This window comes from Tursiops truncatus, chromosome 19 (genome assembly GCF_011762595.2).
Source record: "Tursiops truncatus isolate mTurTru1 chromosome 19, mTurTru1.mat.Y, whole genome shotgun sequence".
Lineage (NCBI taxonomy): Eukaryota > Metazoa > Chordata > Mammalia > Artiodactyla > Delphinidae > Tursiops > Tursiops truncatus.
In genome coordinates this window covers 6,910,057-6,929,684 of record NC_047052.1, presented here as the reverse complement: position 1 = coordinate 6,929,684, position 19,628 = coordinate 6,910,057, and the positions used below count along the sequence as shown (strand labels likewise).

At 55.6% G+C, this 19,628-nt stretch overlaps 1 protein-coding gene and 1 long non-coding RNA gene across 2 annotated transcripts in view; both read left to right on the top strand.

Annotated features, from left to right (window-relative positions):
* The window catches only part of CMIP (c-Maf inducing protein), a 237,231-nt gene that overhangs the window by 87,208 nt on the left and 130,395 nt on the right, over positions 1–19,628 (top strand). The gene's annotated exons all lie outside the window — the stretch shown is intronic.
* Positions 1–19,628, top strand: part of LOC141277187 (uncharacterized) — a 32,728-nt gene that overhangs the window by 10,704 nt on the left and 2,396 nt on the right. Inside the window, exon 1 of the long non-coding RNA XR_012328155.1 lies at positions 1–19,628. This exon is cut by the window's left edge and continues 10,704 nt beyond it. This is a non-coding gene — a long non-coding RNA (uncharacterized lncRNA).

Genomic DNA, 19,628 nt, shown 5'->3' with positions numbered 1-19,628 from the left:
CTACATGTGGTCGCCTTGACCTGCAAAGGCATCACGTTCAATTACCCATAAGAGCTCTCGTCCTCAATGGGTAAATGCGTGTGCACGTGCATATGTGCACGTGTGCGTGTGTATTTGTGCGTGTCTGTGTGCGTGGAGAGGGTATATGTGTGTGGAGTGTTGTGTGTCTGCTTGTGTGTGTGTGTGTGTGTGTGTGTGTGTGTGTGTGTAGGGGGCATGCTACCAGTCTCCAGAGTTGAGTAACTTTATGAGTGGTACTTAAAACCCTTCTGTCATCCACAGGACAAAGTTCAGCTCCTTATTTTCCTGGCAGAGAAGCCTGAATTTGGCCCAAACTCAATCTTTTCATTTTCATCTCCTGCCAGTTCCTTACCAAGCACCCTCTGCTCCAGCCACAAACAACCTTTTGCTATTGCCCAAAGAGCCCATGATCTTGTGCCCTTCTAGACCTTTGAAGATGCCAGGCCCACAGCCAGGGATCCCCTTTCGTTCCTCTTTCCGGGCCCAGCTCACATGGGTGTGAAACCTCCCAGGCCTGCCCAGATCGAGTCCTTCCTCCGCCGGATTCCTTAGCCTCTTTTATCCTCGCTAGACTCTCTTGTCACGTGCACTGTTGTGTTTGATTTATTGCGTCCGTCGTCCAGCAGGTGTCTGGCTACCTGAGAAGGGGTGCAGACTCTGACCCGTCTCCGTGTCGCCGGCACCAAGTGCATTGCCCGGCAGGGGTCCGAGCTCAGTGCTGGTCAGAACCGAGGAGCAGAAGCTTAGGTTCTGTAGTAAGATGCTGATGTGCTGCTGAAAGAGGCTGGCAGACACATCGGCATCAGTAGTAATATATGCGTACTGAGGGTGGCTTCTGTGCTGGGCCCCTGCTAAGCCCTCGGCCTCTGTGAGGGCAGGTTCTGGCATGATTCCCCCTTTGCAGGTGGAAACATGAGGCCCAGAGAAGGGAAGCCACTAGCTCGAGGTCACACGGTTAGTGAGACACTCGCCGTCAAGTAAGGCCGGTTACCACTCGACTGATCTGCTTTTGTTCTGGACACTAAACCTTCCTTGGCATCGTTATCCTTGCGATGATGGCTTTCGAGTTCTACCCGTCCAACTTCCTTGGGTATAGGAACCGCCCTGCCCACCCTTCCAGGTGCCGCAGGGTCTTTGCACAGGGTTTCCTCCTGCGCTTGCAAGTCTGGGTGTCAGCTGACCGAGAGAGCACAGCGTTCCTACATGTCCTTGAGAGGATTCCTAAATTTGCTTCCAGCGGTGCTACCCCCGTCACTGGAGGCACACCTAGTGAACGCAGGGAGAATCCACTGTGACCTACATTGGAAGGAAGTGGGACGGGCGGTGCGGGGGGAGAATAACAGTGTGGGAGAGCATCGCAGTCGACAGTCAGAGATGAAAGGCATTTGATTTATAACAGAATCTCACATTCATCCTCATTCTCATGAGTTAGAATTTTTCCTGAAAGTTCCTGGGGGGCCCCTGCCGCCTGTGCACAGAAGCAGGGAACAGCAGCCCCGGGGAAAAGAGAAGTCCTAATCCTTTCCTCTGAGCCTAGAGCAAACAGACTTGCTCTCCTTGTTCCATGGCATCGGGGGAAAGGGAAGGGCACGAGAGAAAGGATGCTTGCTCATGGCAGCCGAATCTCACAGTTGACACCAGCACGCATGGGGCAGTCGGTCACTTTAGCGAGAAGGAAGAATTGGGCTGGAAATACATTCAGAAACCAGCCCAGTGGGACTGCTTTCTTTCTCACCACAGTTTTCCTTCGGTGTTGTAAGGAAGGGAGAGGGGGACTGAGTTACAGCTCATTCCTTCAGTGAATATTTATTGAGGTCCCGGGAACCATATAAAACATTGGGGATGTAGTGCTGAGCAGGAACCCACTGTATCCTGCCCTCGGGGTGCCCTCAGCCAGCCGGAGACGACTGCCGTGGGACAATCATAATGTGGGGCGATAAAGTGGGATAATGAACATCATTCATTCATTCATTCACTGAACCGGCGGGTATCTGGCACTTACCACGCGCTAGGCATGGTTCTAGGCCTGCACTTCCTAGATAGTAACCACTAGCCACGTGTGGCTGTTTCCATGTGATTAAAATTAAACAAAATTAAACATTCAGTCCTTCAGGTGCACAAGCCCCATTTCACATACCCCTTAGCCGCTTGTGGGTACTGGCTCCCATGCTGGACCGGGCAGAAACAGGCCGTTTCCATCACTGCAGGAAGTTGCATTGGGAATGCAGTGCTGCTTGATACGCCGGGCCGTGAAGGGGGGCGCTCGGAAAGGCTCTGCCCTCGGGGTTGGCGGCTCTTGGCGTTGGATGAAGAGCAGCATGCATTCCGTTACGGCGCAGGGCGATAGGTGCCGAGGCGTGGGTGCACTGAAGCGGCGCGGCCCAGCCGAGCCTGGCCTCCAGAGGCCGGGGGTGTTGCAGTGAAATCTGCGTCTCGTGAAGAGGGTATGGGGCAAGTGGGGAGGGGAACAGTGTGCCAGGAAGAGGGAGGAACACGTATCAAGGCCTGGGCTCTAGAAAGAGGCTGGAGAGACGAAAGGAGTTCAGCGTGGCTACTCATGGACCCCGTGCGTTTCTGTGGCTGTAAGTGCGGAGACGGACAAGCAGGAAGTGGAGGGAGACCAGGCCGTCCCGGCTCTTGCAGACCCTCCGGGAGGCGGGGGGAGGGTCCAGCTCGCAGGGCTGGGGCGGGCATCTTGCTCAGAGGGCCCCTCTTGAGCAAAAGCCCGGAAGGCAGGTGGGGGACGGGGAGAGGAGGAGGGGGAAGGAAGAGTCTGCTCCGAGCTGCCTGCAGGGTCCACACTCGGTGTTCGTCCCTTCGGCACCCCAGAAAACTGGTCCAGAAACGACCCCTCTTCCCTCTGCGGAGCTGCGGAAGGACGGAGCGCGGCGGAGAGGCTGGCTTGCGATGCTGGGACGACGAGGGCGGCTTACCCCGGGCCTGGGACCAGCCTGTGCCACAGCTCCAGGTGCCGTGGGGGACAGGAATGCGGGTGGAGCCGGGCGGCCCATTCAGCTCTGCTCCTTTAGTCACCTGAGTGAGTCGCAGCCTCTCGGAGCCCCGCTTCCTCCTCTGCAGCCTGGTGACAATAATGTCACGCTGTAGGGCCACCGGGACCATTTTGAGCCGATGACAGCAGCAGGCGTTTACTGAGGGCTTACCTTGAGCCAGGCGTTGTGTTGCACCCTTTGCACCAGGATCCCTCACTCTCGGCACTAGACGTGTGAGGCCGGATCATCCTCTGTGCTGGGGACCGTCCTGGGCATGGGAGCACGTTTAGCGCATCCCTGGCCTCCATCCACTAGGTGCCAGTAGCACCCGCCCCCAGTTGCGACAAACACAGTGTCTCCAGACACCGCCAGATGCCCGTGACTGAGGACCCCTAACACACATTGTGCCGTGCATTCCCATAGCAACCCATTTGACAGACGTGGAACCAGCAGGCGTCAGAGCTGAGCTGTCAGCGCTGGGATTTGAACCCGGGCGTCTGTCCACTTGGGCCTGGGTGCTCGGGCCGTTAACTCTGTTTTACTGTTGGCCTAGATGGCAAGGGCGTAGCCCAAGGCCAGGCACGTAGTAGGTGGTCAGTGAAAGGGCTCTTTTGATGACCGATCACTGGCTTATTCAGTCAGCCGAGCTGGAGCTGGAGCTGCAGGGCGGGGACGGTGGGCTCTCTGACCCCTAGCTGGTCCCTGAGTTGCGGGACCTGCAGTAGCACCAGGGGGAGCAGCCTTGAGGGATGAGGGAGCCGCCCGTTCTTAGGCAGCGATTAACCTGAGCTGGTCACTCATTCGAGAGGCAGAACTTTTCCCTGGAAAATGCCAGCCGTGCAGAAGTGGGGCCGTTTGTTTCATCTGCTCTTTCTTCATCGGGCTCTTATTACCCACGAGGTCAGGAGCCGTGCTGAGGGCCCACTGGGGAAGCCGCAGGCAGATCCCTCCGTCTTTCCCTTGCCAGCCCTGGTCTGCCGCTTGCCCTCCGGACAACTCCCAGATGGGGGTCTTTCAGGGCCGGGTTGTGTGTGTGTGTGTGTGAGCGTGTGTGGTGTGAGTGTGTAGTGTGAGTGTGTGGTGTGGTGTGTATGTGTGTGTAGTGTGTGTGTGGTGTGTGTGTGTGTGGTGTGAGTGTGTGTGTGTCTGTGTGTAGTGTGAGGGTGTGGTGTGGGCATGTGAGTGTGTGTATGTGTGTGGTGTGTGTGGTGTGTATGTGTGTGTGGTGTGTATGTGTGTGTAGTGTGAGTATGGGGTGTGTGTGTATAGTGTGTGTGACTATGGTGTGTGTGGTGTGTATGTGTGTGTGAGTGGTGTGTGTGTAGTGTGAGTATGGGGGGTGTGTGTGTGTATAGTGTGTGTGACTATGGTGTGTGTGGTGTGTATGTGTGTGTGAGTGGTGTGTGTGTAGTGTGAGTATGTGGGGGGTGTGTGTGTATAGTGTGTGTGACTATGGTGTGTGTGGTGTGTATGTGTGTGTAGCGTGTGTGTGAGTGGTGTGTGTGTGTGTGTCTCTGGGACGTGCTGAGGAAATGGCCCTGAGAGGCAGGCCTGAGTCCTGCTTGTTTATTTACTGTCTTTGGAAATCACCGTCAGTGATGAAATCGCCCCAGGGCCAGAGGCGGCAAGGCCTGGCCTTTGCTAAACTGGCAGCTGGGTTGACAGAATGCAGAGCAGGGCACAGGGTGGCGAGTGTCCCCTTCTTCTGCGTGTTGAGAAGCTGTGTGTGTACATATACAAGTGCTTGTGTGTGTGTGCGTATTAACCTGCGTCTGGGTGACCATCGCATATGCATCTGTGTGTGTGCGCATTTGTGTGCATTTGCATGTGTGTACACGTGTCTGTGTGCCTATGTGTGTTTAAATCCGTGCATGCATATGTGTCCTCCTGTGTGCACGCATACGTGTTGCATGCTTGTGTGTGACATGACCCCTTCTCCCCCCGTTGTCACACCGGTGGACACAGAGAGACCTGGACTTGACCCCCAGCTTTGCCAGTTACTCACTTGACCTGAGGCTAGTCACACCCACTTTCTGAGCCTCAGCGTTTGGGTCTGTGAAATGGGAGAATAAAAGACAGCAACCTTGAGGAGGAGTTGCGATGAGGACCACAGGTGACAATGTGGCTGGGAGCCTGGCTGGGAGAGGGCAGCAGGTAGAGGTTTGTCCCCACCCTCAGGCTTTGGGGAGGTGGGGACTCTGGTTCCCCTCCCAGCATCGGGCAGGGCTGGGTAGACGCATCTTCTCCCACATGGTGTGGCCCAGTCACATGGCCTCTGGTGCCTGGAGAGGCCAGAACTCAGTGGGGCCGTTTGTGTTCCCATAGCTCTTCCGCTCAGGGTCAGGGGCTCCCGAGACCCCAGCTGTGCCCCCGGTGACCACAACACTGCCATCCTTATGTGACGCTGCCACCCTTTTCTGTAGTGACAGCCTCCCAGGTTCTTCCCGTTTGCCCAGGAGAGGACAAAGAAAATCCCACCCCCATTTTGTACACCCCGCACCCCAGCTCCATCAGATAAAGCCAGAGGGTTCTCAGTAACCATGGGCAACCGAAAGCCAAGAAAATGGGAGTATTTTCTCTGCCTCGCCACTGTTTTCTGATTAGTCACTCCTTGCTAATTAGCAAGTGGCGAATGGGACAATAAAGCTCTGAAAGTATCCACTGACTTCCTAGAATCCCAGCCATAGGCATGGCAGAGGGCCTGGCAGAGAAGCCCAGAAACGGGAAGACGTTTGCGGGTCCCGAGGAAGGAAGCACAAAGGACCAGGTCACACTGGGCGTGTCGGCGGGTACTTGCCTCAAAGACACACGCAGGGCACGCGTGGGAGGCATGGGAAGCGGCTCCATCTTCCCCTTTCCCTCCACACTGTCTGGAAGAAGTGACTTCACTTCATGGTCATCTGATGACTACGGCAGACTTCCCCTGTCCCTGGTGGAAGTTGTTGAGGGGACCCTGGGGACATTGCAAGGGTCTGTGGCAAGGCTTCCAAAGGCGGCTGAGAGCTCTTGAGTGGACAGCTCCACCAGATGCACGGGGGTGACAGCTGCTGCTTACATACACGGGTCCCCACGGGCCTCGTCAGGATGGGCAAGGTTGTGTTTGTAACAAAAGATCCCTTGACCCCAGGGGCATAAGTCGGTTTCTTCTTGCTCCGTTGACGTGTCCATGAAGCATGAGCAGGGACCCTGCTCCACGTGGCGGTATGTTGGGGGCCGGGCTGGTGGAGGTTCCTCCACCTGGTGATGTGTCACCTCCACACCGGGGTTCTCAGGGGCGGGGAGTCCTGGAGCCCTCAGCGCTGGCAGTATAGTCCGTTGGCCTCGGGAAGGGACTCATGTCACTTCTCTCACATAGGTTCCGCCGCTGGAATCTGTCATGCAGCCGTGGCTTGGCTCCAAGGGGGCAGGACTCTCCATCTTTCCGGTAGCTGGAGTAGGAGGAAACCAGGACTCAGTGGCCATTAGTATTGTCCGCCTGTTATGGATGTGGGATCAGTGGGGCTGATCATCGCAGGCTGGAGGTCCCGAGTGTCCTACCTGGGTGTTTTAGTTTCCTTTGGCTGCTATGACAAATTCCCATAAACTTTGTGGCTTAAAACCACATAAATTTATCATCTCATAGTTCTGGAGGTCAGAAGTCCAAAATGGGTCCCCCAGGCTAAAATCGAGGTGTCAACGAGGGGGCAGAATCCCTTCCCTTTCCTCCTCCCGTTTCTCCAGACTGCCCACACCCCTTGGCTCGTGGCGGCATCACTCTGGTCTCTGCCTCTGATCTTCCCGCCTCCCTCTTATAAGGACGATGTGATGACGTGAGGCCACCTGGGTAACCCAGGATCATCTCCCCACTTCAAGGCTCTTAATCACGCCTGCAAAGACCCTTTTGCCTTGTCATGTCACATATTCACAGGTTCCAAGGATTAGGACGTGGGCATCTCTGGGGGCCGTTATTCTGCTGACCACACAGGCCAGCCCTGGTAGGAGAAACCAGGCTCCCTCCCCTCCCCCGCTTCTGTTCCTCCCTTGCTCTTTGTTTCCCTCCAGACACTGTGCTGGGGACTGGGGCTGACGAAGCCCCTTCCTCATGGAGCTGCCAGTCCATTCCAGGGTGGGAGGATGAGGGGGACTGACGTGAACAGTGGGCACGTTTTATGGGGCGGCCCAGTTGCCTGCTCGGGGTGGGGCACGGCAGGGTTTTTTTTGGGGGGGGGGGGCGTTGGGTCTTGGTTGCTGCGCACGGGCTTTCTCTAGTTGCGGCGAGCAGAGGCTACTCTTCGTTGCGGTGCGCGGGCTTCTCATTGTGGTGGCTTCTCTTGTTGCGGAGCACGGGTTCTAGGAGCACGGGCTTCAGCAGTTGTGGCTCTCGGGCCCTAGAGCGCAGGCTCAGTAGTTGTGGCACACGGGCTTAGTTGCTCCGCGGCACGTGGGATCTTCCCGGACCAGGGCTCGAACCCCTGTCCCCTGCGTTGGCAGGCGGATTCTTAACCACTGCGCCGCCAGGGAAGCCCCAGGCAGGGATTTGTCAGCTGTGACCTGAGCAGTGAGGAGGGGTTAGGGAAGTGAGCTGGGGGATAACGTTATAAAGACGGTTTCCTCGCCACTTGGTCCCAGTGCCCAGGGCCTGGGCTCCCTCAGTTTCTGGAAGTCGCTCCTCGTTTTTGTCTGCGCTAATCCTGCCTGCTGTGTTCGTGGACCCCTCTGCCCGCCCACCGCTTTTCAGGGAGGTGGGAGGCGACGGCTTCCTCCTGGTCCGGGTCTCTGGCCCCAGAGGGGGCCATGCCTCCAGGAGGCCGGCCGGACTTGGCTGCAGGGATGTGGGAAACAGGACCCAGGACCTACTGATATTTGCAAAAGCACCACAGTCGAAAGCCGGGCTGGGCAGCCTGGGCTCCGCTGTTTGCACTGGGGGAAGCGCCGGCCTCAGAGATGCCTTCCTCATCCTCGGGCCAGAAAGGGGGATTGTCTAAGGCTCCTCTGATGAAGAACAGATCCTCCAAACAAACCCCGCTGCGGGTCTTGGTGCCAGCCTTAAACAGGGGAGGTGACTGTGACGCGCTGTGGCCCCCCTCCCGCATGGCGGTGGGCGAGGTTGTTCAGGCCAAGGGGAGAGCGAGACCTCTAAGTACAGCCTAGAGATAAAGCTGGACGCGCTCCACTGGCTGTAAACACACCTTCCCTCTGAGCCCTGAGGGATGCCATTGGCGTTCTCTTTCTCCTGTGCCTTTGCCCCCTGCCAAAAACTCTAGGCGGCGTGGCCAAGATTCCTCTTCGGGGTGGAAGAATCAAAGGACGAGGCATGACCTTCTAATTAGCAAAGATAGACACATGGCTGGTGGAGGGACCACCCTGGGCTTCGTGTGCTGCAGCCTCCCGAGGTGCCCTTTCCCTCTCGTGCCCACATTCCTCAGCCTTCAACACCCTGCTGGGCGCCAGAGCCCACATGCAAGTGTTTCCAGTGGACTGTGGACGGGAAGGTAATTTTCCACGTCAGGGTCAAATCCTTGCCAGAGAGGCAGGGACTGGTGGGTGTGGTGGCCCCCTGGACTTTCCACTTGAGGCATTTATACCAACTGTATTTAATTATTAAGTTAATTGTCTTCCTTGCTAAGCACTGTGAGGGCAGAGACCCTAGAACACAGTGGGTGTCTAATAAGTGTACACTGCCTGTAAGAATTGAATGCCAAGTGTGTGATTTAATATTCAGAGAAAAATACCCTCCTCTCCAAAAGTATTTCTACCTATTATTCTTTATCTGAGCTCATTTAATGCAAGGGGAAGCTAAGGACCAGGGAGGTTCATTCTCCAGCGTCAGGAGGATGTACAGTTGCCTGGTGATGGTAAATGTGGCATCTGTTGTAGTGTTTCCCACAGCTGTGCCCAGAGCAGACATCAGTAATCAATCACCACTCTTTCCTGTTGAGCCCAGATGCAGCTGCAGAATCCTTCACAACACACCTCCAGGAAGTCACCACCAGGCACTTGAGATGTTTGCAAAATCCCAAATTGACAAGCATTTCCATATAATTGAATTCATCTGTACCTTAACCTCCAAATTTCTACTTTCTGACTCAGGATGGTCCCTGTACATTCTCCTTTTCTTCAGTTACCAGCGTCAATAGGTGTCTTTCTTCCTGTGGCCACTTCACTGACCGTGTAACCCTGGCCAGGCCACTTTAGTCTTCTGTGGACCACAGTTCCTTGTTTGTAGGATGGAAATAATTATAATGTCTGGCAAGACTCCCGGAGGCCCAACCAAAGCTTAGGGCACTTGGAACAGTACTTGCTAGCGCCTAATGGACACTCAGGAAATGATAGCAATTGAAAAATACATTTGTCTCCCCCCTAAATCCTCAGCAGATTGAAGCCCCGGCAGCAGGTGGCACTGGGCTGAAGCGCCTGGGGAGGCCCGCCCTTCCTGGGTCTCCAGCCAGCCCTCCTCGGCACATGCCCTAACCCCCTCTCACTTTGATGCCCCCACCCCCGCCACCCCGCATTCACTCCTCCCAGCCCAGGGAACCATCGCACACCTGAAGACCTCATCTGAGGTCTGCAGCATCCAGCGCAAAGCCAGAGGGAAAAGAAGGCCTGTCGTTTCCCCCTGTGGAAATCCACAAGAAATATCTCCGATGTTGTCATCGTTATAATAAGCAACAGGCATCGTCTAGGGATGGGAAACACGATGGAGCGACTCGGGAAAAATGCCTTTTTCTCCAAAGTGGTCACCGTGGCTCTGGGGAACTCAGGGTACCCCTGGCCTCAGGTGGGGACGTCTTCTCCTTTCTGGCTTACCTTTGGGGAACACACCTACACCCTGGCGGGGGACACAGGGAGATGGTGACCCCACGGGCTTGTTAACACCACTGCCAGGCCTCCCAGGCAGATCTGAGGGGAACCTGCAGGCCCCAGGGTCGCCCAAATGGAAAGGGCCTGCCGGACAGGAAGCGGGTGGAGGGGGCACCGAGCGGGGAACCAGGACCTGGGCTCTTGTGTGGCTCGCGCCGCAGTGTGTCAGGTGTGTTACCTGGGCAGGTGTGTGCCATATTCCCCGCCCCCTGCTGGGCACGAGCGGCCTTTTCCTCTGTTTTGTCCGCCCGTTCAGCTTCCGCCCAACTTCCTGCAGAGCTGCACGTGCCTGACTCTGCTCCAGGTGCTCCCACAGTCACGATTTCATTTAAGGAGCCCAGCAAGCCTGCTGGTGCCTATGATTCCTTCCATCCTGCAGTGCTGAGACTGACGCTCAGAGGGGTGAGGCCACTCGCCCAAGGTCACACAGCTTCCAGTGGCACAGCAGGAAAGTGCACCCCGATCTTCCAATTCCAGTGCAAGTGCAGCGGGACTGTGTTGCCTCCTTGGAACACACCTTGGACCTTTGCTGGAACTTTCCACGTATGAGTAAATAAAACTGGTGTGGGGGGGAAGAAACTCGAAAATTAACAGGCAAGAAGTGTGAAATTCAGAAGGGTGTTTTTTGTTTGTTTGTTTTTGAGGCACGCGGGCCTCTCACTGCTGTGGCCTCTCCCGTTGCGGAGCACAGGCTCCGGACGCGCAGGCTCAGCGGCCATGGCCCACGGGCCCAGCCGCTCCGCGGCACGTGGGATCTTCCCGGACCCAGGCACGAACCTGCGTCCCCTGCATCGGCAGGCGGACTCTCAACCACTGCGCCACCAGGGAAGCCCCGGAAGGATATTCTGATGTGGGTTAGGGTTGAAAGAAGGGCTGCTTTCGTGGCCCTTCCTTCCCAGCCCCATGCCTGGCCTTAGAACAGCTGTCCCCTCCCCTTAGACCCTCCGCTCCTGTCTTGCGGGGGTGTGGGACCCCTCCTGCCCTAGTGCATCCAATCATGCACTTTAGAGAAGGTGACACTCCTTGGTGCCAGTTATTGCCGTTGGGGCTGTTGACAATCTACCCTGAATGGAGGAGCCTGATTCCTCCCTGAACCTTAGTTTGCTCACCTCTAAAATGGGTGGACAATAATGCCTGCAGGTGGGGGGCCATGAAGAGGACGGCTAGGAGGTAAACCTTAGCATACAGTAAGTGCCTAATAAATAGCGACTCCTTTGCGGCTGTCATTCACTCTTCTTACCACTTGAGTACGGTCCCACCGCAAACAATCACCGTCTTCTCTTGCTTTAGCCTTTGTTTCCCTAACAAATGCAGACCCAGTTATACGGTGGGAATCATGCAATGGGCTCCCTTAACTCCTGACGCCTCCAGCCGGGAGGGACATCCCGTGGGCATCAGAACTTGGGTTCCAGAGTCACACTGACCAGGATGATACCTATGTGACCTGGGGCGAGTCACATCCCTTGTCAAGTGCTCATTCAGCCCAGTGAGGACGACTGTTAGCAGGTTGTTACTCTTCTCTTGGTGGACACAGCTGTGGCTGTTACTTCCCAGGTGTGTGTGTGCTGGGGAGGGAGGGGCTGCTGGTCAGATTCTCCGGGGAGGGAGCCTCTCTTTCCCACCTTTGCTTCAAGAGCCACCAGGTGGTGTCAGTAGTGCAGGCCCCGCCCAGTGCCCCTGCCCTGGGTCCCAGCTCTTCCAGGGAGGCAGCAGCTGCCTGGGGGACCGTGGGTGTCCGCTGTGGCATCTCCACCACAGCACCGCCTTCTGATGCAGCCTCAGCCGGGGACTTCCATCGTGGCGCAGGCTCACCTGGCCGCAGGTGACCTCAGCGTGCCCTCGTGGAGCCCATGCTCCGTGCTGGACATCGCTGGGGCTGGGATGCCCCAAGGAGCAAGGTAGACACAGCCCCGAGAGGTGGAAGGTAGGGAGGTGAGGACACAGGTGTTGAACTGGCTATTACAAGGGGAGGCCAGTTCTAAAAGGAACTAGGTGTCCACGGACATGGGTTGCTTCCATTTTCTGGCTATTTTGCATAATGCTGCTGTGAACACAAGTGTACAAATACCCATCCAAGTCCCTGCTGTCGATTCCGGAGGGTATATACCTAGTCATGGAATCACTGGGTCGTGTGGTAATTCCGTGTTTAATTTTTTGAGGAGCTGCCAAACTGTCTTCCACCCTGGGTGCTGCACCATTTTACATCCCCGCCAGCAGCAGGCAAGAGTTCTAGTTCCTCTGCGTCCTCCCAGCGCTTGTTATTTTCTGTTGTTTTGATAATAGCCATCCTAACGGGGGTGAAGCGGCATCCCCATGTGGTTTGCATTCAGAGAGGCAGAAGGAAGAATATTGGTCCCCCCAGGGCAGGGGGGTGGTGAAAGGGGAGTTAACATTTAATGGGGACGGAGGTTCAGCTGGCAAGATGAGAACGTTCTAGAGATGGATGGTGGTGAAGAGTGCACAACAACGTGCGTGCTATTTAAGAACGACTAAAATCCTAAATTTTATGTTATGTATGTTTTACCACAATGAAAAAAAAAAATGAGATGCCACATTGGAGAAACCCGCTTTGAAGGGCATTCTGTAAAACACCTGAGCAGCGCACCTCAAACCTGTCCAGAACTTCGGAGGCAAGGAACGTGCGAGAGACCGTTGTAGACCACCACAGGCGGCTAGGGTGATGTGATGACAAGCGTAATGCAGGGTCCTGGCTGGGATCCTGGGACAGGAAGAGGACACTAGAGGGAAGCAGTCGAGTCCAAATGAAATGTCGAGTGAGCTAATAGCCACGTACCAACACTGGCTTCTGGCTTGTGACAGACGTCCCATGGATATGAAGATGTTAACATTAGGGGAAATGGGGTGAGAGGTATACCAGAATTCATGGGAATTCCTTGTACTATCTTTGCAACTTTTCTGTAAAACTCAAATGATTTAAAAATGTTTTTAAGAAGTTGTTAAGAGGGGGGACGTGTCTGATCTGGGTGGGTGGGGTCAGGGAGGGCCTCCAGGAGAAGTGATGATGGTTAATCTGAGGCTTGAGGCTTGTCAGGGACCTGTTAGGTGAAGCATGGAGGGAAGGGTGTGTGGGCAGAAGGAGCACCCATCAAGGTGGCTCAGAGTTTAGCCTGAACAGTTAAGATCCTAAAAGAACTGAATCCCCACTGCCTTGACTGCTGCACCACCCAAGAGAACATTCCTGGTCCCTGGAGCTTGTTCTTTTCCAAGTGCCAGCACCCTGTTAGTTACTTCACTGGCTTCTTAATACTAATACCTTGAATATTAGCTTTTTTCTTGGTGAGTGAAATGCCTTTATCTGTTTGGTTTCTTTTTTACTTTAACTTTTACAGCAAAAAACAAGCAAACGAAATACTTGCTTATAGGAGATACAGCGAAGCAAAGTAAAGAAAGAATTACTTGGAATCCCACAACCCAGAGATAGTGCGGTTAATATTTTGGAATATATTCTTCGAGACTTCTCGCATCTTTAACCTTTCTCTGTATCCCTGGGAGATCCCAGTCATGTTTCCGAATAATCCTCGTTGTGCTAAATCCCAGGGAACTTTCAGGGGCTCTGGGCTGTGTGGGCTCAGCTTCGCACACTGGGGTGGGCAGCCCCACAGGAGGTTCCCTCTGAGTGGGGACCTGATGGTGGGGTGAGGACAGCCTTCTGTGGGGGAGAGTAAGCAGGACCGAGGTGCCCGGCTCAGCCTCCTGAGGGGCGTGGTCCCCAGTGACCCTTCATCCACACTCTGTCTCTGTGACCTTGACTCCCGTAGGTAGCTCTTATATGTGGAATCGTACAACGTTTGTATTTTCGTGGCTGGCGTATTTCATCTAGCGTAATGTCCTCGAGGTTCCTCTGTGTTGTAGCATGTGTCAAAATCTCTTTCCTTTTTAAGACTGAGTGTATAAACCACATCTTCTTTACCCATTAATCTCTCCGTGGATACTCGGGTTGCTTCTACCTTTTGGTTCTTGTGAATAATGCTGCTATGAAGACAGATGTACGGATATCTCTTGGAGATCCTGCTTTCACTTCTTTGGGGTGTGTACCCACCCCAGAAGCGGAATGGCTGGATCCTATGGTAGTTCAAGTTCTCATTTTTTGAGGGGCCTCCATCCTCCATTGCCACCAGTAGTGGGTAGGGGCCAGGGTTGCCGTTCAACACCAGACAGTGCTCAGGACAGGCCCCATGGCAAAGAACCATCTGGCCCCAAGTGTCCGCAGTGCCGAGGTCGAGAAACGCTGGATTAGAGTGAGGGAGGGGCAGAGGGACAGACTCGGAATGAGGGGGGGGAAGGTGGAGGCAGGCCTGGCCAGGCAGGCTGATGCGAAAATTGCGAGGAGCAGGTTCCAGAAGAATAAAACTAATCACCACAGCAGCGGTTAATGTTTACCGAGCTCTCCTCGGGGTGCCGGGCGCCACAGGAAGCACCTTTCTCGTGTTTTCTCCTTTAAACCCACGGCCTCACAGGGGTGGTCTGGAGCGTTGAAAGTGGGCTGCACAGGTCCTCAGCAACCTGAACTCGCCTTCCTTCCCCCCTGCAGACACGTGCCCTGCGATCGTGACTCTGGTCCCATTCAGCCGTCGCTCCCCAAGGTACTTTGTCCTTTTGAAAGCAAGGCACAAGCCCCGGCTGCCAGGCTGGCAGATAAGACAGCCGAGTAAACAAACACACAGTCCTTCCCGGTGGAACCTGCTCGCCGGTGTTTGTGAGTGATGGGGTGGCGTTGCCCGGCAACCGGGACCACGGGTTCCCCCCCGCTGCCCTCCTGCACAGGGCTTCCTTCTTCTGTGTGGGGCTTCCAGCTTCTTGGCACCTGCAGGCAGGACATGCGAGCAGAGGAGAGGGTGTCGTTCCCCTGTTGGCTTTTATTTAAGGCGAACACCGGGCCTGGCTGAGTGGACCAGGTGATGTGACATCAGGCCCTGACACGGACTGGTTGGGTTCGGGGTAAGAATGATGGTGACAATTTACTGTTACCGCAGCAACGGCAGCCATTTATTGAGCACCTACTGTGCACGGGGCATCTTAACGATTCTTCCGTTCACCTTTATCAAGGGCCTGCCCTGTGCCCATCCAGGGCTGTCCCAGGCACAGGAGATACAGCTGCGAGCGTGACAGACAAAGGTTTTGTTTCCATGAATCTCACATTCTGGTAAGGAAAGAAAGAATAAACATGTGAACAAATACATAATAGTTCAGGTGGTCATAGGTGTTCTGAAGAAACAAAGCAGTGGGCCATGAGGCACAGGGGACCCAGGTGGCATTTCGTGGGGTCAAGTACAGAGCCCTGAATTAAGGGAAGCAGCTGTGAAGATATTTGGGGGAGTGTGTGTGTGTGTGTGTGTGTGTGTGTGTGAGAGAGAGAGAGAGAGAGAGAGAGAGAGAGAGAGAGATGGGTAGGTACAGCACGTGCAAAGGCCCTGTGGCAAGCCAGTGGGGCAGGACGGAGTGAGTAAGGAAGAGATAGGTGCTAAGCCTGGAGAGAGTGGAGACGGGCAGATCACAGAGGATCTTGCAGGCACGTGCCAGGGCTTAGGGTTTTCCTCTGAGTGAGAAGGGGGTCTTTGGAGGGTTTTGAGCAGAGGAGGGACACAGTCTGACTGACTTTGGCTTTAAAAAGCAGCCCTCGGCTGCTGGATGGAGAATAGCCTAAACCTCCAGTCCTATGGCCACGAGCCACACGTGACCATTGAAATTTAAATTAATTGAAAAGAAATAGAGCCGAAAATTCATTTCCTCCACAACAGCAGCCACATTTCACGCACTCACTAGCCATTGCAGGTACAGAACACCTCCACCGTCCCAGAAAGTTCTCTCGTGTGTGTGGACAGTGCTGTGTAAGGGGGGCAGGGGGCAGAGTGCGCCCCGGGCACCTGCTGGGAGCTGCTGTAATCGTCCAGGTGAGAGCTGACTCTGATATTTGGCTACTTGTGACCAGGGGTTGGTTGCAGGACCTGGTTGGAGGTGAAAAGGACAGGACTTGCTCATGGGTTGGGTGTAAACATGTGAGGGAGGGAAGCTGAGGGCAGCTAGGCTGGCTGAGGGGCATTTATGAGATGAGGGCGCAGACGTAACTGGAACTCACCCACCGAGTACACGGCCTGTGCCGGTTCTCCTGGAGCCCCCTTTGTCAGCGGAGCAGGGGAGGCCCCACGGAGGGCCATGGCCTGCCAGGCTCATCTGCCTCGGGGTTCAGAGCATCAGGATTCAGACCCTGGGTCTTCTCCGCTCTGAGCTGTTCACAGGGAACGGCTCATTGGCCGTTCTCTCATCCCGGAAACCACCTGCGAGGTGCCAGACCCTCCTGCCCCCGAGCGAGTTCATCTGGGACCGACACGGAGTGTTGGCCGTGCTTGGCAGGCACCCAGGTGCGGGCCTGGGGGCCAGGGCAGTGCTCACTGGGCTGTGGCCCATGACAGTGGGTCACGCGGCAAAGCAAGGCTGCCGAGGTGTCCTCCCGTTTTTCCCAACCTCACCCTCCCCCACCACGGGCAGGGTGCCCCGCCGGGCCCCTGAACACCCGCCTGGCTCACTCATCTATCCAGTGCCGACTCTGTGCCGGCGTCAAAGGGCGCCGAGTTCATATTTCACAGTAGGTCCGTGAGGAAGGTGGGTAGTTCCCCCATTTTCCACATGTGGAAACTGAGGCTCAGAGAGGTACAGTCACTTGCTCCAAGTCACACAGCGGCTAACTAGTAGAGGTGGAATTTAAACTAAGTGCTGTTGGAATCCCTCGTGTTGCCCTCACGAGGACTTGCTACCTCAGCCTGAAACACTGGGGAGCACGGCCTCCTGCAGACAGTGGTGCACTTTTCACTTCAGCCCGTGGCACGGCCAAGGGTTGAGTGGGCCGGAATCCCACGTGCCCTGGCAAGGCACTGACCCATCCGGAGAAAAGGGCATCTTGTTCTTTGCACAAAGGCTCCCCCAGCTCGCCAGGCCATGACCCGTGTTGGCTGCGAGGGGGTTTCGTTTTCTAATTCCCACAGCCTGGCTGGCGCCCGGGACGGCAGACACGGAGAACTGGCGAGAATGAAGCAAAGCCCAGAGGGTGACCGGGGTGGCACCTCGGCTTCGTGGTCACGGGCTTGTGCCGTGGAGCCCCCAGTCCCGAGTTCAGATCCCGCCTCTGCCTCTTCTGCCTTTGTGGCTCCAGGCAGCTCCTGAATTCTACAAGCTGCCAGTTCCCTTTTTGTTGTTAAAATGGGAGCGATGATGACGATAACCTCCTCCATCTGGTGTGAAATAACTTTCCATCTGAGGCGTGGTCCATGCAGCCGCAGCCTCAGCGTCACCTGGAAACCTGTTAGAACTGCAGGCTCTAGACCCTTCTCGAACCTACTGCGTTATAATGTGGGTTTTCTCAAAACACACAGGCGATCCGTATGCACGTTAAACGCGAGAAGCTCCGGGGTGAACTACACGAGGTAATTCTGTAACACCAAGAGGCACCACGCCGCTCTTGGTGGGCGTGTTCCTGCTTCTTATGAGCTGTGCAGTGTCGGGCCGCCTCTCTCATACTCTCATCTTTACGGGGCTTCATGGTGCAGAGATGAGGTGCCCTGGAAAACAGATCAATACCTGGAAAAGCTTCTGCCTCTGGCCCTGCTCCTGCTGTAGTCTGGCCGTCTACCTTGCCTCGAAGAGCCAGACTCCCATTGCAGACCGCAGGCTGGGGACCGCCCAGCCCTGCTGCGGCTCAGCTGTCTCCAGCTGGCGGTGCCTCGGCCCGGCCGGCGGAGCCCAGCGTCGTGCAGCTGCCAGAGCCGCAGAGCCCGAGCCCAGGGCCCGGAGGCCAGCCACACTGCCTCCCTCCTCTCTCCTAGCTCGCAGTTTTAGGACAGATCGATATTTGTGGTCTGAGAGAGCTCGGGGTGGGTGAGAGAGAAGCAGGCGGCTATTACGTCACGGGGGAGTCCAGGTCTTAATTGGGCAAATGAGTCTCTCAGGGGACAAGAGAGTTCAGCCCCCCACACGGGCAGGGGAGCCGGCGGCCCAGAGGGACCGCAGATAAAGACTTGTTGGCCCTGGGGCCACTGGCATCGCCCTCTGCATGCCCACTTAAGTCACCTTTCTTGGGGGAGCTTCCCTAAGACATGTTCAAGAAGACCTCCAGAGACTCAACTTAAAAGTGTATATACCCACAGACACATTTAGAAACATGTAGATCTCTGTGTGTGCGTGTTATGTATATATTTAATGCTTCCGGAGCAGAAATCAAACCATAAAGCTATCAGAGAGGAATCTCTTCTCCACGTAATGTGGCTCTGAGCCCCTTCCTGGAATCTCTGAGGATCGATGGGGGGTGGGGAGTGAATCACGAGGACGAGGAGGGGACAAAGCTGGCCTGCGTCAGCACTCTGCCAGCCGTTCTCAAACTGGAGTGCGCGCCGGCAGCGCAGGGAGCCTGTTACAGGAACGTGGTCCTGGGTGATGGTGGCAGTGGGCTGGGCTGCTCTGTATGTCAAACAATCAAGCCGAGGCGATTCCGAGGCTGGTGACCCTGCAGATCACACTCTTAGAAACTGGGCACTGGGGGAAGAATCAGCACGTAATAGGTGCTCGGTAAATATGTGATGAGTGGAGGCGTGTATATAGCAATGAATAAAACGTGCACGAGGTGACGGGTGAGTGTACGGAGAATGAGTTTGCAAATGATAACATGCCGAAGTACAGCAGCGAACGCACGCGTGCCGGGCGCACGTGCGCAGATCGGGGTTCCAAGGCGGTAAGGGTGGAGTAGCGACCTCCAGAGTGGGTTAACTGAAGGGTTGCTGCTCTGGTGTGCCGTGTGAGGGCTGGCCGATCCAGGAGGGAGCTCAGGACCTTCTGGCTGGTTATGGGCTCAGTTCTGGGAGTGAGGCAGAAATGGCACGGTTACCATGGAACCTACGGAAAGTCCCTCCTTGGACCAAGGTCAGGGCAGTACTGTGAACTTTAGCCCAGAGTCTGCGTCCCAGCTGGGCGTGGAGTGGGGTGCATCTGGCTACATGGCGGACCCTCCAGAGGGAAGTTTGCACCTTTGGGTGCCGTTGGGCTTACTCAGAGGAGACGAGCCTTTCTCCCTAGTCTTTACTGTATAAACTCCTATGCATCCTGCAAGACCCACTGAAAGGTGCTGCCTTCAGGTAACCTTCCCAGTTCCAGGCACACATCACAGCAGCCCAATTCAGGACCGTGGGAAAGCAGGACCAGAAGCCCCTGGCGCCTTCATCTTCACTGCTCTCTGCATTTCTGCTTCCTCCTTCTGCCTCTCTCAGGCTAAAACACGGCCTCCAGTGCACCCGGCTTACCCTTTGCAGCTTCCCCGTTGGTGAGAAGACTGTCTGCTCTCACTCTCAGTTTCCAAGTTCCCAAGAAGGGACCCCATATGGCCAGGCTTAGGGCAGATACTGACCTCTGGACCATCACCATGGCTACCGGGCCGGGTCATAGTGTACACAGGGCAGCTTCCTATGGTAACCATGGCGACCCTACAGCCAATGGAGGCAGGGACATTCATAGGGGAAATTTAGAGTTTTCGAAAGGGGAGGGAGTGACACAGAGACAGCAGCTGTGCCACTGGTACCCCACGCCCAGGAAGAGTTTGGGTGCCTCCTGGCTTCTCTGATTCTTCAGCCCTTCACTCATCCTGTCAGTGGAAAGGCAGCCTCAACACACATCTGTCTGTCGTTACATTTATCTCCCTCTGAGAACATGAACTCCTCCTTCCAGACATGCTAGCCCCATCCGTCTCTTCCCAGCCCTGTGTTGGGGTGGCAAAGG